At 35.7% G+C, this 12,637-nt stretch overlaps 1 long non-coding RNA gene across 1 annotated transcript in view; it reads left to right on the plus strand.

Annotated features, from left to right (window-relative positions):
- Positions 1–506: 506 nt before the first annotated feature.
- The window catches only part of LOC114654342 (uncharacterized), a 42,773-nt gene continuing 30,642 nt past the window's right edge, over positions 507–12,637 (plus strand). Inside the window, exons 1-2 of the long non-coding RNA XR_003716696.2 lie at positions 507–767; positions 2,059–2,114. This is a non-coding gene — a long non-coding RNA (uncharacterized LOC114654342). The remainder of the gene's footprint in view (positions 768–2,058; positions 2,115–12,637) is intronic.

Below are 12,637 nucleotides of genomic sequence, written 5' to 3' on the forward strand. Positions count from 1 at the left end.
ATTCTGTACAGGCGTGAGTCACGGTATCTGGCTATCTAGGAACGCTTGGTCCGCACGACAAAACAAAGGACTAAACACAAAAATTGTTTTTTTTTTTTCATATCGACTATCTTAATCTGCTTGACATACTAGACGGATATACAATTGCCTGCATTTTTCCTTAAACGCCCTTTTATATAACACGTACAGTATGTAACTCCAAGCAAAGACTTGGCAGAAGCTCAAAATTCTGCAGCACCTTGGCTCGGGTTCACGTCTGAGCCTCTGATAGCAGCCGCGTTCAGAAATGACTTGATAGTCAGCCTGCCTCACCAATCAGAGCCAAAAGAACGTGTCCACGGCGCGGATTACTGGACAGCTGTAGTCGTCGACGGCCTATCAGAAGGAACCCAGTGAAGAACTTCGGCAGCAGGGACGGTTGACTCTGATTTCTTCTTTGTGATTGGTTGGAATCGGTGGCTCCAGACAGTGGGGGACCTTGAGTTGCCGATTATTGCAGAGTAAGCAGTCTGGCTCTGCAGTAGCAAAAGCGGAGGGGTTGGTTCTGGGCCAGCAGTCATCAGAATTAGCTCATTGTTAATATACAGCTCACAGTCTGCTAAAGTCTTGGAGAGGGACACTTTTTTTCTCCAAGGCTGCATTCCCTTTATAGGATTGCAGTGCCTCCCCCTACCCTCCTTCTTTACTACAGCATGCCCCCTTTTTCTAATTTCAGTACCTTGCTCATGTAGAGGCAGGACAGTGGAAGGGAACAGGGGCTTTTGTCTGTAAGTATGATGTGTGCACGCGTTTAAGCCGGTATTTATTTCGATTCGTTTCATTGACTTACTTACCAAGGACGATCGATATAAGATGCATGTTTTTTGTGTTTCCCTTCATTGTTTTCAGTTTGCTAGCCACGGCTATACCGTTGCCCCTTATTTTTTGAATCCGTTGTATGTATTTTTTCCGTCTCGCAATATTTGTGTTGAAGTATCAAATGATATGCACTTCTAAGCCGGTATTTATTTTGATTCGTTTCTGCTGAGTTACTTACAAAGGGCGATCGGTGTGACATGCATGTTTTGTTTCCCCTCATTGTGTTCAGTTTGCAAACCGCGGTTGGACCGCTGTCACCTCGTTTTTAAGCTCTGTATATTTTTCCTTTCTTTGATACTTTCTGTTAAAGTATCAAATTGTGTAATGTAAGAGCAATGCTGTTACAGAAATTCAGATTTAGATGTATGCACGAAAACGACAGAGCATTGGTTGTCGTAAAAAGAAAAAAAGAGAACTACAAGCTATTGGAAAGCGAACTTTACTGTACTTTTTAACGTGGAAAGTAGTTCAAAAGACGCCTGACTTGCGCGATCGCGGCCCGGGGTGTGGAGGGTTAGGGGTTGACAGCCTAGACTTAAGGGTATTTTATCCTTCAGAAATCTTGCAGAACTTAATCGGAAAATACAAAGTGCATGCACCATGTACTTTTAAGCTCTATAATGCAGTGTTGATTTATTAATATGCACGTTTTTTTTTAAGTATGCATTTCTGCTCAATGTCCGGAAAATCCCTCGCCGAACTAAATGAACAAAGGAACAAAGCTTAAAAAGCAACGTGATTCCAGCATTTTTTTGGACCCGGATTCATTTGCCGATTTGTCCTCAAAGCGGATATTGAACATAAAGGATGAGCCCAATCTGGTGTTTGATTGATCTTGGTTTTCTGTTCAGCCACTTGGGTGATATGTTCCTGCAAGCGCGATTTTGAGAGGATATATTATTATGCCGTTCGTGTTGCAAGGAGACTCGAAACCGCTCAGGTTTGTGTGGAGACGTATTGTAAATTGCAGGGATTCCTTTGTCCTACATTTATACGCACCGATGAAGTCATGCGAAACCCTTTCGCTACCGTCTCGTCTCGCCTTTGTCAGATTTCTGCTCAGTTCACGCCGCAAAGTCGAAATAGTGCGGAGGGTGGCATTAACGATCAGTTTTGTTCATGCATCGATCATCTCGCATGCACTGTGATGACTAACATGTCTCCAATTTTTTGTGCCTTTGTGCCTCCTTTGTCTCACAGTGTACTACCCTTTGGGGCTGGAGAGTGGAGGGACTGCAGCGTTCGGCAGGAGGATGGTAAGCCTGAGCTCTAACCTTATATTATCAAATCTCAAACTGCCGGCTTTTCCTTCAGGTGCTATTTCATCATGTTTGATCATTTTAAAATGCCAAGGGATCAAACAAACCTATTTATGTATTAACCCTTTTGTCTTTTCTCGTTAACGTTACCTTAAAATGCAGGCGCATGGTTTATATTATGAATAGCATTTATACATTTATTTTGTGGAAACACTGCAACACGCTCATGTAAAATTTACTGATATGCTGACAAATGTTGTCGAAATTAATATGGAATAATCACGTCCCATTATGATTTATCAGCCCTGATTTGTGTATTAAAAGTGTTTTTGTTAGTGTTATTACAATTAAAAAATAGTGTACCTGAAGTAGAAGTAACATTATTTAGATACCAAAAACTCCTTTTTTTTTTTTTCTAAATGTGTCCTGTAGTCCTTTTTGTAGTAATTGCAAAGCAAATGTACAAGAATTTCAGATTCAGTACCAGTTTTGTCCTTATTGAGAATCTTAATTGTGAATGTACTCTAGTGAAGGCAGTTCTATTTTTTTCATGTTTTAATGCCACACACAGCCAAAACTGTAGGCAGTATTGTAAACTGGAATGAATAAATAGGTTCCCTGGACACCTTGTTTTGATCTTTACAGTGTAGGTTCTGTATGAATGTTCTTTCAGTGCCCTTCTCTTCTTCTGAGGTGTCTGGAATTTACCTCAAGCATTCTGGTGGCATTTTGACTAAACACACTGTAGTTCTACCCAAATGTTTAATGCTTAAAATTTCCTTAAAGTATAATAAATAGCTTTTTTTGGTGTTAAGCAAACAAATTCATTCTAGAATATTGATAGATTACATGCTGTGTTTAGAAGATATTACACTATACATAATGTATCCATGTCTACTTTAAAAAGTTGTATTTATATACATGCAGTTAAATATTTGTAATGGTTTCATATTAATATACAGTAGCTGTGTGGCTGTGAATTGTGTATGTACATATGCATCTGTTTATATGTAATATACTGCATAGTTGCCATTATGGGGCATGTGAAAATAGTGCTAACCTTCACTAGCTGTCTGCATCAGTAGTCAAAGTCAAGGGTAACCAAGAACAATGCCAACCTGTGCATTCTTCCCTTCATACATTCTTTACCAAGCTCCCAAGCTGAAGCTTTTCTCAGAGACTAACCTTAGAGTGATCCCCCTCCACGGCTGCACTGCGACTCATTCTTTCTGTCTGGTGTACTGTAGAGTCTGAGGCTCTGAGTCATCCTTTCCTTATATGGCACAGACAAGGTACACAGGGAGAAGAGTCTATTTCAGTCCAGCAGGGGTGTATACATGAGGAATATCAGGATTCAAGCAAGGCTCTCAGTCAGTTCCCTTCTTGCATCTCTCCAGTATGGTTCAGTGTCCTTAATCCTTTTAAAATATCTTTAAAGGATTGTATGTCAACTATGGGTAGGGAATTTCTATTGATATATATATATGTGTGTGTGTGTGTTTGTATGTATATGCAGTTTTGATATGTATCTTAATATATAGTTTAAATTAAATGTTTTATTTGTATTTTTATGTAATACATCTTCATTTAAAAGTTTGCAGCTTTGTGCATGTTTACATGTATAAATGTTAAAGTAATATACAAAATAAAATATAACAAAAATGATAAACAGTCATGCACAGGTGTACACCTGTGCATCTTTTTAAATTAAGTTCTTTAAACTTCCATGTATTTTCTATAATATAAATGTATCAAATATAAATATGTCAAACTAATAAATATAATATGCTAAGGTCAGCTGACAAGTATTGGAAAAAAAATTCAGTATTCAGTGTCTCCCAGAAAAGGAATGCACCTCAGTAAGCATGTTTATTGCTAACTGACTGGACTGATGTTGTGCTACCCCCTTGGACGTTGTTTAAGTACACTGGTGCAGTCAAGTGTCACTTTTAGGGGACTCACTAAAGTCTTTACACTGAGTCTGTATAGTTGGAGATGACACGCTGATTTCAGCCTTAGGAGGAGTAGGGTTATCAGAATGTCCAAATCCTGAAGTGCCACCAGAGGACACAGAGATTGAGGAAGATTTAAAAAGAACCATTTGTAATAATTGATTTAGTTTTTAAGCAAGTAACACTAGCCACTTTATTAATGGCATATTACAATGCAATAATGAGCTTTCTTTGTTTAAATGCCAACACCAATGATGCATCACTGTTTTTGATAGAGTATGGGTAATCAGTAGCTAAAGTCTCTGACTCCTAAATATGTTTTACCTGTCCTTTGGATCGTGTGATTGAAGAATTTTACATCTTTATATGTTAAGTACATCAGTTCAAAAAGTAAAGTTATATATTATATTTTCCTTTTTATTATCCTTTCTGTGTTCTGGGTTAATAATAAAATATAAATTGAATGAACTGGACAGCCTTTGACACTAGAAAATTATACTGTAATTGTTAATTCTGCTTTATGAAAATGAATGAAATAGTTTTTCTGTGTTCTGCATATTAAGAAAGCACCTGAACTTTGTGATATGTTACAAACCTAGAGAAAGGTAATTTTGCATAGTTTTAAAAGTTATAACTAAATGTTTAACATTTGTCAAAAAATAACATGCATATTCAGGCAAACTAAACTTCAGGCTTTTTTAAACTAAAAATGATCAGTGTTGTATTTCAGTATTTGCAGAAATAACTCTCCCTTAACGTCTGGGCCACACTGCTCCAGAATTCCGATATCAGATACTGGTCTAGACATCACTGTCTGGTGGTGGTTATCTTTCAGTAGCTGCATGGATTTTTTTTCTGATTTTCTTATGAAATGAGTATGCCCTGCAATTGAGTTGTGTTCCAGCCAGGGTTGCCTCCTGCTGTGGGCTAGTAGACATTGACACAAGCTCCAGCTCTCTCCAAATCCTATATTTGAAATAACATAATTAGATAGACAGACACATTTAGCAGATAGATAGGAAAGGCACTGAGTAACGGATAGAGATAGACAGGTAAATGTCAGGACTGCATTAGTGTCTTGACCCTTTTTATGTGTTATCTGTTTTTCCCTCATCCTTTACATTTATACTATTTATGTTCTACTTTGTATTTGTCATTTTTTTTACTAGTTTCCTTCATAATATTGTCCTGATTTTGCAAGGGTGGAACCACCATTTGCATTACTCCACTCAGGTGCCGTAGTCATCTGAGAGGACTGTAAAAGCCTTCTGATAGCCACAGCTTTTTGCTGAGGCATTAGCACATTTTAGCTTTTGTGTTCTTTGGCTCCCAATGTGTGCTTTTCCTGAAAAATGTGAAGGCCAATCCTTGTTTCTTTTGTGATTTTTTTGTATTAGTACATTTCGTGTGCCCCATTGGAGTCTTTTCATTAGAATCTCTGGAATTATTATCTTTAGGAATTATTGATTGGTTTTTGCCTTTTGGATAATACTGTTGGCTTGATTAATTCATTCTTTTTTCCATTATTGTGATGTAATTATTTAATTAATTGAATAATTTTTGGATAATTATTTAGCCAGTTAATTAATTAATACTGTTTATTAAAGCTTAATTTAAGTAGCTTTACAGGTTTTGGGAGGGTTTTATGGGTTTTGGGAAATTATAACTGGATACAGATAAACAGACTGATCATTTGATAGATATGTACTTTATCAATCCCAAGGCAAAGTGGAGTGTTGCAAAGACTACACACTACCCTCCTAAGTAAAACGAATGATTAAATAAAATATAAGTATATTTAGATGCTTGCATACATTCATAATTTTAGTGACATTTGAATTGAATCATATCAAATAGTTCAAAATCAGCCTCTGAAATTTATACCTGAAATCATCAGGTGAGGCCTCAACCAAGAGAGTGGTGTGCCTCTTAAGATAAGACAATAGTTATTACTTGGAAAACTATGCCATTTACCAGATTTGTTTTATTTTCTGTTAGGGAAACAATAGACAGGCAACATAATAATGCAATTTGTTGTGAAATAGTTGCATTTGTATCTGAGCCTCTTATACAATATGTAACAAACTATACTAGCACCATTGATGAAATAACTTTTTTCTTTTTTTTTTTTTTAATAATCACTGTGTTTTGTTTTATTTAGAGTTTTCGTTTTATTTGTACAGCAGAAACTCATTTTTGAGATGCTCCTTTAGTGTTTACGTGTATTAGTCCAGACAAATTATGTAAATGGTTAAAAAAAGAATCAATTCAAGATCACAGAGCTGTGACCTATACAGTTCTACTGTTAGTCAACTAAGTAATTTTACTCTCATTTGGTTGGACAAGACAAATAAATGATAATCTCTAGTTAGCGTGGGAAACATGTCTTATGCATAAGGTTGATGGGGTCAAGCAGGTTTCTTTTTTACTTTGTAGCCCTTTGATATAAAATTTCTCATTTATATCTCAGATTGCTGAAAATGAATGTTATAAGAGCCAGCATGGATGTCCAAAACCTGGCCATGTTCTTTAACGTATTATTCTTTGTGAGATACTCTAAAACCTAGGAAGTATTTTTCTTGTACTCTGGGCTATGAATTGTGAGGTTGTAAACTGTGAAATCACTGATGCTAAACACATTATTTTCAGCATCATTAGACATGCTTGAGAACTGACTACCTATTTGGGGTCCATATTTATAAAAAAAAAAAAAAAAAAAGCTGAAATGTCTGAATAGAAAAGTTTGAATAGTCCAGTTTTTAGTCTGTCTCAAAACAGTGCTCCAATTCCTGTATCTCCCATGGTTACTTTAATTCAAGTAGGTGTTTTTAGAAGGTACTGTAAAGCTATTAATAATTTAGCTGGGATAGGTGAAAAATTGACTTAATTCAGAATCCGGGACACACTAGGTACATGGTGTGGGATTTGTTCCTAATGATAGACTATTGATAAATCCCGTGGTGTAAAACTCTTCTGTGTCACATTTAGAAATGCTACACATATGCAACTCCAAATTTACGGATGTTGTAAGAGATGCTGACTTTAAAGTGCTGTTCTATTGCAAAACATAAAAAATCAGCTTGCTATAATGTGTTGAAATTGAACTCAATTTTTTTTTTTTTTTTTTTACTTTAGTGGGAACTCGGTATTTATAGCACTAAATCTGCCATTTGAGTTGCAAGCCTTCACATCTTTATATTTAATGAGACAATATTGTGATTGCTCTGAGGTGCAGAACTCTGTGGTGAATTTTGGTGCTGTCTTACATACACAAAAATATAATATTCTCAAATCCACTCAATCCAATTGAGTTTCATGTGGGTTGAAATTAATAAATATTCACTGTGTTCACTGTATGTTACTCTCCATTTCCTTTGAGTATACTTTTTATTTTAATGTAAAAATTATTTCCCTTATAATTAAACGGTTAATATTTAATATGTAAAGTATAGCAAATAGGAAGTGAAAATATTAGATTTGAATGCACAATGGGAAGTTTGAAACTTGAAAGTACATATTATGAAAAGGTCCTAGTGGACTGTAGCTTGCTGCATCAGGTGACCAGAAGTGATGAAGAATGTGAAAGGATGTTAGGTTATATATCGTCATGTGTGGAGTACAAGTCAAGAGAAGTTATGCTTAAGCTATATAACATACTTGTGAGGCCTCATGAGATGTATTGTGTCCAGTTTTGGTCACCATATTACAACACAGTATAACAGGACTAAAGAAAGTCCAGAGTATAAGCGAGCAGTGAGAGGCATAACTATGGGTAAAGACTGAAGGAGCAGACATTTTTCAGTTTAAGTAAACTAAATTTATGATTTGACATGATGAAATGAATTAAAAATGAAACTGCAATTGTGTCTGGATTTGTCTTTTATAAGTGACCGTGGACCCCCAGAGGTTTATTTTCTACAGGGATGCTGCTGACTGGAGGTGTTGTTTTCCACTCCCCTTTTCTCATTTGGCCATAGCTCAACAAGAATTGTATTGTACTGTACATATATTGTTAGTTATATCGATCGGTTTGGACCTGATTTGTCTTTCTATGTGTTTAAACAAATCTGTGTCCTTATGTGTATATATTATGTAATTAATAACTTCTGAACTTGTTGCAGTACCTGATCCTGCATTCAGTAATGATTGCTATACAAAACAAAAAAATTGAATTTAATTAAACTGAATTAAAATTATGAGTGGAATTAATCCAGGTGATCTTTCCTATACATTTAAAAGAAATTCTTCAATAAGAACATGGGGGCACAGAAGTTAAGTGTAGATTTCACACAAACGTTAGATAGTTTTTCTTCATACAGGAATCCAAAGGTACATAAAAATTAGTTAGAAGATATTGTTATAGATAGTAGTAATGTGGAGACCTTCACACCTTGACTTCATGTTATTTTGGAGAAATTAGGTGAATAGGATTGGCAAGCGTGCTGGCTTGAATGGCCTGTTCTTCTCAAAATTTTAATGAGTATTTATATGGCCCATTTCACAGAGAGTGCTGTAAAGCATTTTATGGTCAAATGTTTAGTTAAGACAAATCAAACATTGCTGTAAATATAAAAATAAGGCAAGCATTCTGTACAGTGTAAACAGAGGCTTGATAAAATGTAAAGCAAAAACACAACTATTCTAAAATACACAATATTGTTACCATTTTCTAGTATTGCCTATCTGCAGTGGAAATTTAAGATTATATGTGTGATGACTCTTATTTTTCGTCTAATAAAAGTTATCAATAAAGTAAGATTCCTCAGATTTCTATTAAAACTGAACTAAAAGTTAATTTGTACTGAATCAGGTGTGATGGTAAATACACAATACTGGTCAAAAGGTTTAGAACACCTCAGTTTTTCCAGTTTTTATTCAAGTTTAATCAGTTGAAATACAATGAATGACCTGAAGTGGTGAAAAGGTAAGCGGTAAACTGTCAGAGGTTTAAATTTAAAGATTAGGTTATCAAACACTGAAAAAGAATGAAATATCACAATGTTACAAATGGGCCTTTTTCAGGGAACAACTAATAGGTTACAACCTCCAGATATTCTGCAGCAATTAAAGTAAATTAAGCCTTGCAAGTTGAAGCAAACAATTTGCACAGGTGTCCCAACTTCTGTTGATTACATAAAAACCTTGTCCATCTTAAAGTAGAGTTGGAACAGAATGTGCTGCTACACCCTCTGAAGTACTTCTGGGACAATATTACACTGTAGAAAGTTGTAAATTCCAGTGATAATGGCAAGACAACGGTAATTAACAAATGAAATGAGACAGAGCATTATTACCCTTAGAAGTGAAGGCCTTTCATTTAATGAAATTACAAAAAAAATCAAAGTGTCAGTGAGTACAGAATCCTACAAAATCCAAAGGTAATTGGAAACAGGAAGAAACTCTGATAGGTAGAGATCCGGCAGACCCAAAGTTACAAGCCAATCAGAAGACAAGTTTCTCAGGGTCACCCGCTTGAGTGTAGGCAAGTCTCAGTTTCTACTGTGAAGAGGAGACTGCAGCAGTCCACAACTGGTATTTCAAGTCCCAAACCTTGCTTTCCTTATTTTGTCCTTTAAGGAATGGCCACTTTAATTGCTGCAGAGCATCTGTAGGTTGTAACCTGTTAGTATTTCTGTGAAGAGTAGACTGCAGCAGTCCACAACTGGTATTTCAAGTCCCAAACCTTGCTTTCCTTATTTTGTCCTTTAAGGAATGGCCACTTTAATTGCTGCAGAGCATCTGTAGGTTGTAACCTGTTAGTATTTCTGTGAAGAAGGCCTATTTCTAATATTCTGAAATGTTCTGTTTTTCAGGTTTTGCTAACCTAAACTTTAAATTTAAACCTTTAGCAGTTTACTGCTTACCGTTTCACCATTTTAGCTCATTAATTAAATTTCAAGTGGTTAAATTTGAAGAAAAACTGTAAAAACTGAGGTGTTCTAAAACATTTGACCTATAGCGTATATATGACTTTTTTCAGTGCTTTATTATATACTGATTGCAAAGTTACATTTTGTAGGAGATCACATCTTTGCCTATTAATTATGAAAGTGAGCAGCACAGTAGTAAAGCATATGCTTCATTTGTCTTATACCGTATAACATAGAGTGAATTAAAAGACCCAATTCTTGGAAGTAGCATTCCTTTAATTAGATCTGCTGTTAATGGCAATTCTTAATTTAGGTGGACATAAAAGCCCATTGATTCTCTGTCAGCAGATACTTGCATACATAAAGCCAGAGCAGGAGTAAAGTTTCTTCATAGACCACTGGCAGCCAATGCTCTGGCTTGTGTTTTACATGAAGTTGCCAAAGCCTTTGGTATTAAAGCTGTATTCAAGAAATGGTTTGTTTTATTGGTGGCTAAGGCTTAGCAGTGCATGCTTAAAATCAGGCTAATTTGTTTTAAGGTGCACACACATCCAAAACCAGTGCCTTTTGAAGCACAAATCTAGCAGGAAACAATCTGCTGCTTTTTCTCAGAATTCTGTAAAAGAATGATTCTAGGAATAAAGCCATGTGATCGAGTGGCTTGACTCTTTCTCCCGGTTTTATTTGTTTAGTAATTAGGGTACACATGCAGATTAAAGCTTGTAATATTAATAGTTTTAGTTAGATATTTTACACTAATTCTGCATTTTTTAAATCATGTTAGCAATAAAATCATTATTGTAAATGTTTTTTAGCGGTTGTCTGTGGTATGAGTTAACAGCTTGAGTTACTTTTACCTGGTGGTACAGCATCCTTCTACAAGATTGCTTGGATTATGTTCCTACTTGGTCAACATGCAAAATGATATTAGTTGGGATCAGAATTATAATAAATACTTTAAAGAAGTAGTCAGGTAAAGGAGCTATCGGAATTGAATGCTTTAAATGTATTTAGTATGCAAAACTTAATTCAGGAATAATTTTATTTATCTGTGATGGCCTCGAGCCCCATCCAGGGTTGTTTCCTACCTTGCACCCAATACTGCCAGGATTGGCTCCACAAGACCTTAAACTGGATTAAGCAGGATTGGGAATGTTATTTTTTATTTATTTCATCAAGTGTAGCTGGTAAAGCTTCTGCATAATGTCTACCACCATCTTAAAAATAAAGTTGCCAGAGTGGATCTGCAGAGTGATTCCATAGGAGAACCATCCACTTAAAGGTTTCAGACAGAACCTGCATTTATTTAGATCTGTAACAGCCCTCAAACAGTAAACAACCATGAATTTATGGTAACAGGTTTGTGAAATACCAATACATCAAAAGGACTATTCCTGCATACATCCAGTAACACAGATCAAGTCCAGGTTTCCTTAATCTGTTAGTGTCCTGCTTGGTAGCCTACCTTACATTAAAGATTTCAGTTTGGTTTTCTACATTTCAGTTAGTTTCTAAAAAGCATAAACTTCACACACAGAGAACATATCCCAGAATGGGTTGGTGCTTTGTCAAGCAATAGTTCTACGAGGAGCCACACAACCCAATAAAGAACCATAAAATGCCATTAAAGAACCACTATTTTTAAGTCTGAAGGTTCAGTCATGGGGCTGCTATGTTGTACACATGTGTTTGAAAAGGTAGACTTTGATTCTCATCACTCCTTATCATTTCACCATTAGGAGTTTACTTGCAGTGTTAATCTGCCCTAATTCATATTCTCATGCCCACCAAAAGTATGTGGTACCTCTCGTGCTGTAGTCTAATGGATGGTGGTCTTGGTCTCAGAGTGACACAGATTTGTTTTTTTAATTGCTTGTGTTTTAGTTCATAGAACCATAGTCCTTGTCTGACAGCCTTATGAATAACTCTTTATGTAACAAGTCAATTCTTATTTAAAGTCTGGACCAATAAGCAGCAGACCTGGGAGAGAAGCTGTTAATTCCCTCTATGCTGCTTATTACTGACCACTTTTTAGAAGCAGTTTTAAAAGACAATACCTGTAGTTTCCTCTTCTGGAAAGCAAATATAATACTCTGTAATAATCACAAGCACAATACAAACCTTGCTTACATTCACATTAAAGTTTCATTTTGAGTGATTTAAATAAGAAGGCTTTTTAACAGCACAAGTCAGCTTCTGGTTCACAGCTTGTTAGACAGTTTAAGATGCAAGTACTGCAGCCCTCCAGAATAAAAACTGATCACTTTTGATATACAGTATGCCCACCTTAAACTCATAGTTATTGCTGCATAGGTTGGTGCCTCATGCCTTCAATCAAATTGGATACACGTTTTCTCATTAAGGCCTCAAATAAATGTCCTGACTCTTTGGAAATCAGAATTATGGAGTGCAGTATGTGTAGCTGAAGTGTGGAAGACAACATCCTTTAACCACATTACACCAGCCAGGAAATAACTTGGACTGTTTGTTCAGTTAGAAAAATATAAATGACAAATTAAAATTAATATGTTAAAACATTTTTTCTGGATATTTTTTTCTCTGTATTTATAGTCTATAGTACAATTTAAATATTTTCATGTTTTTGATTCAGAATATTATTTGGTGTCTTTTGTGATGAACATCCTAAAGAACTCCTTCAAGATCTGAATGCAGCGTGGTCTGGGATGCTCCTGTTTCA

Source organism: Erpetoichthys calabaricus, chromosome 7, assembly GCF_900747795.2.
Source record: "Erpetoichthys calabaricus chromosome 7, fErpCal1.3, whole genome shotgun sequence".
NCBI lineage: Eukaryota > Metazoa > Chordata > Cladistia > Polypteriformes > Polypteridae > Erpetoichthys > Erpetoichthys calabaricus.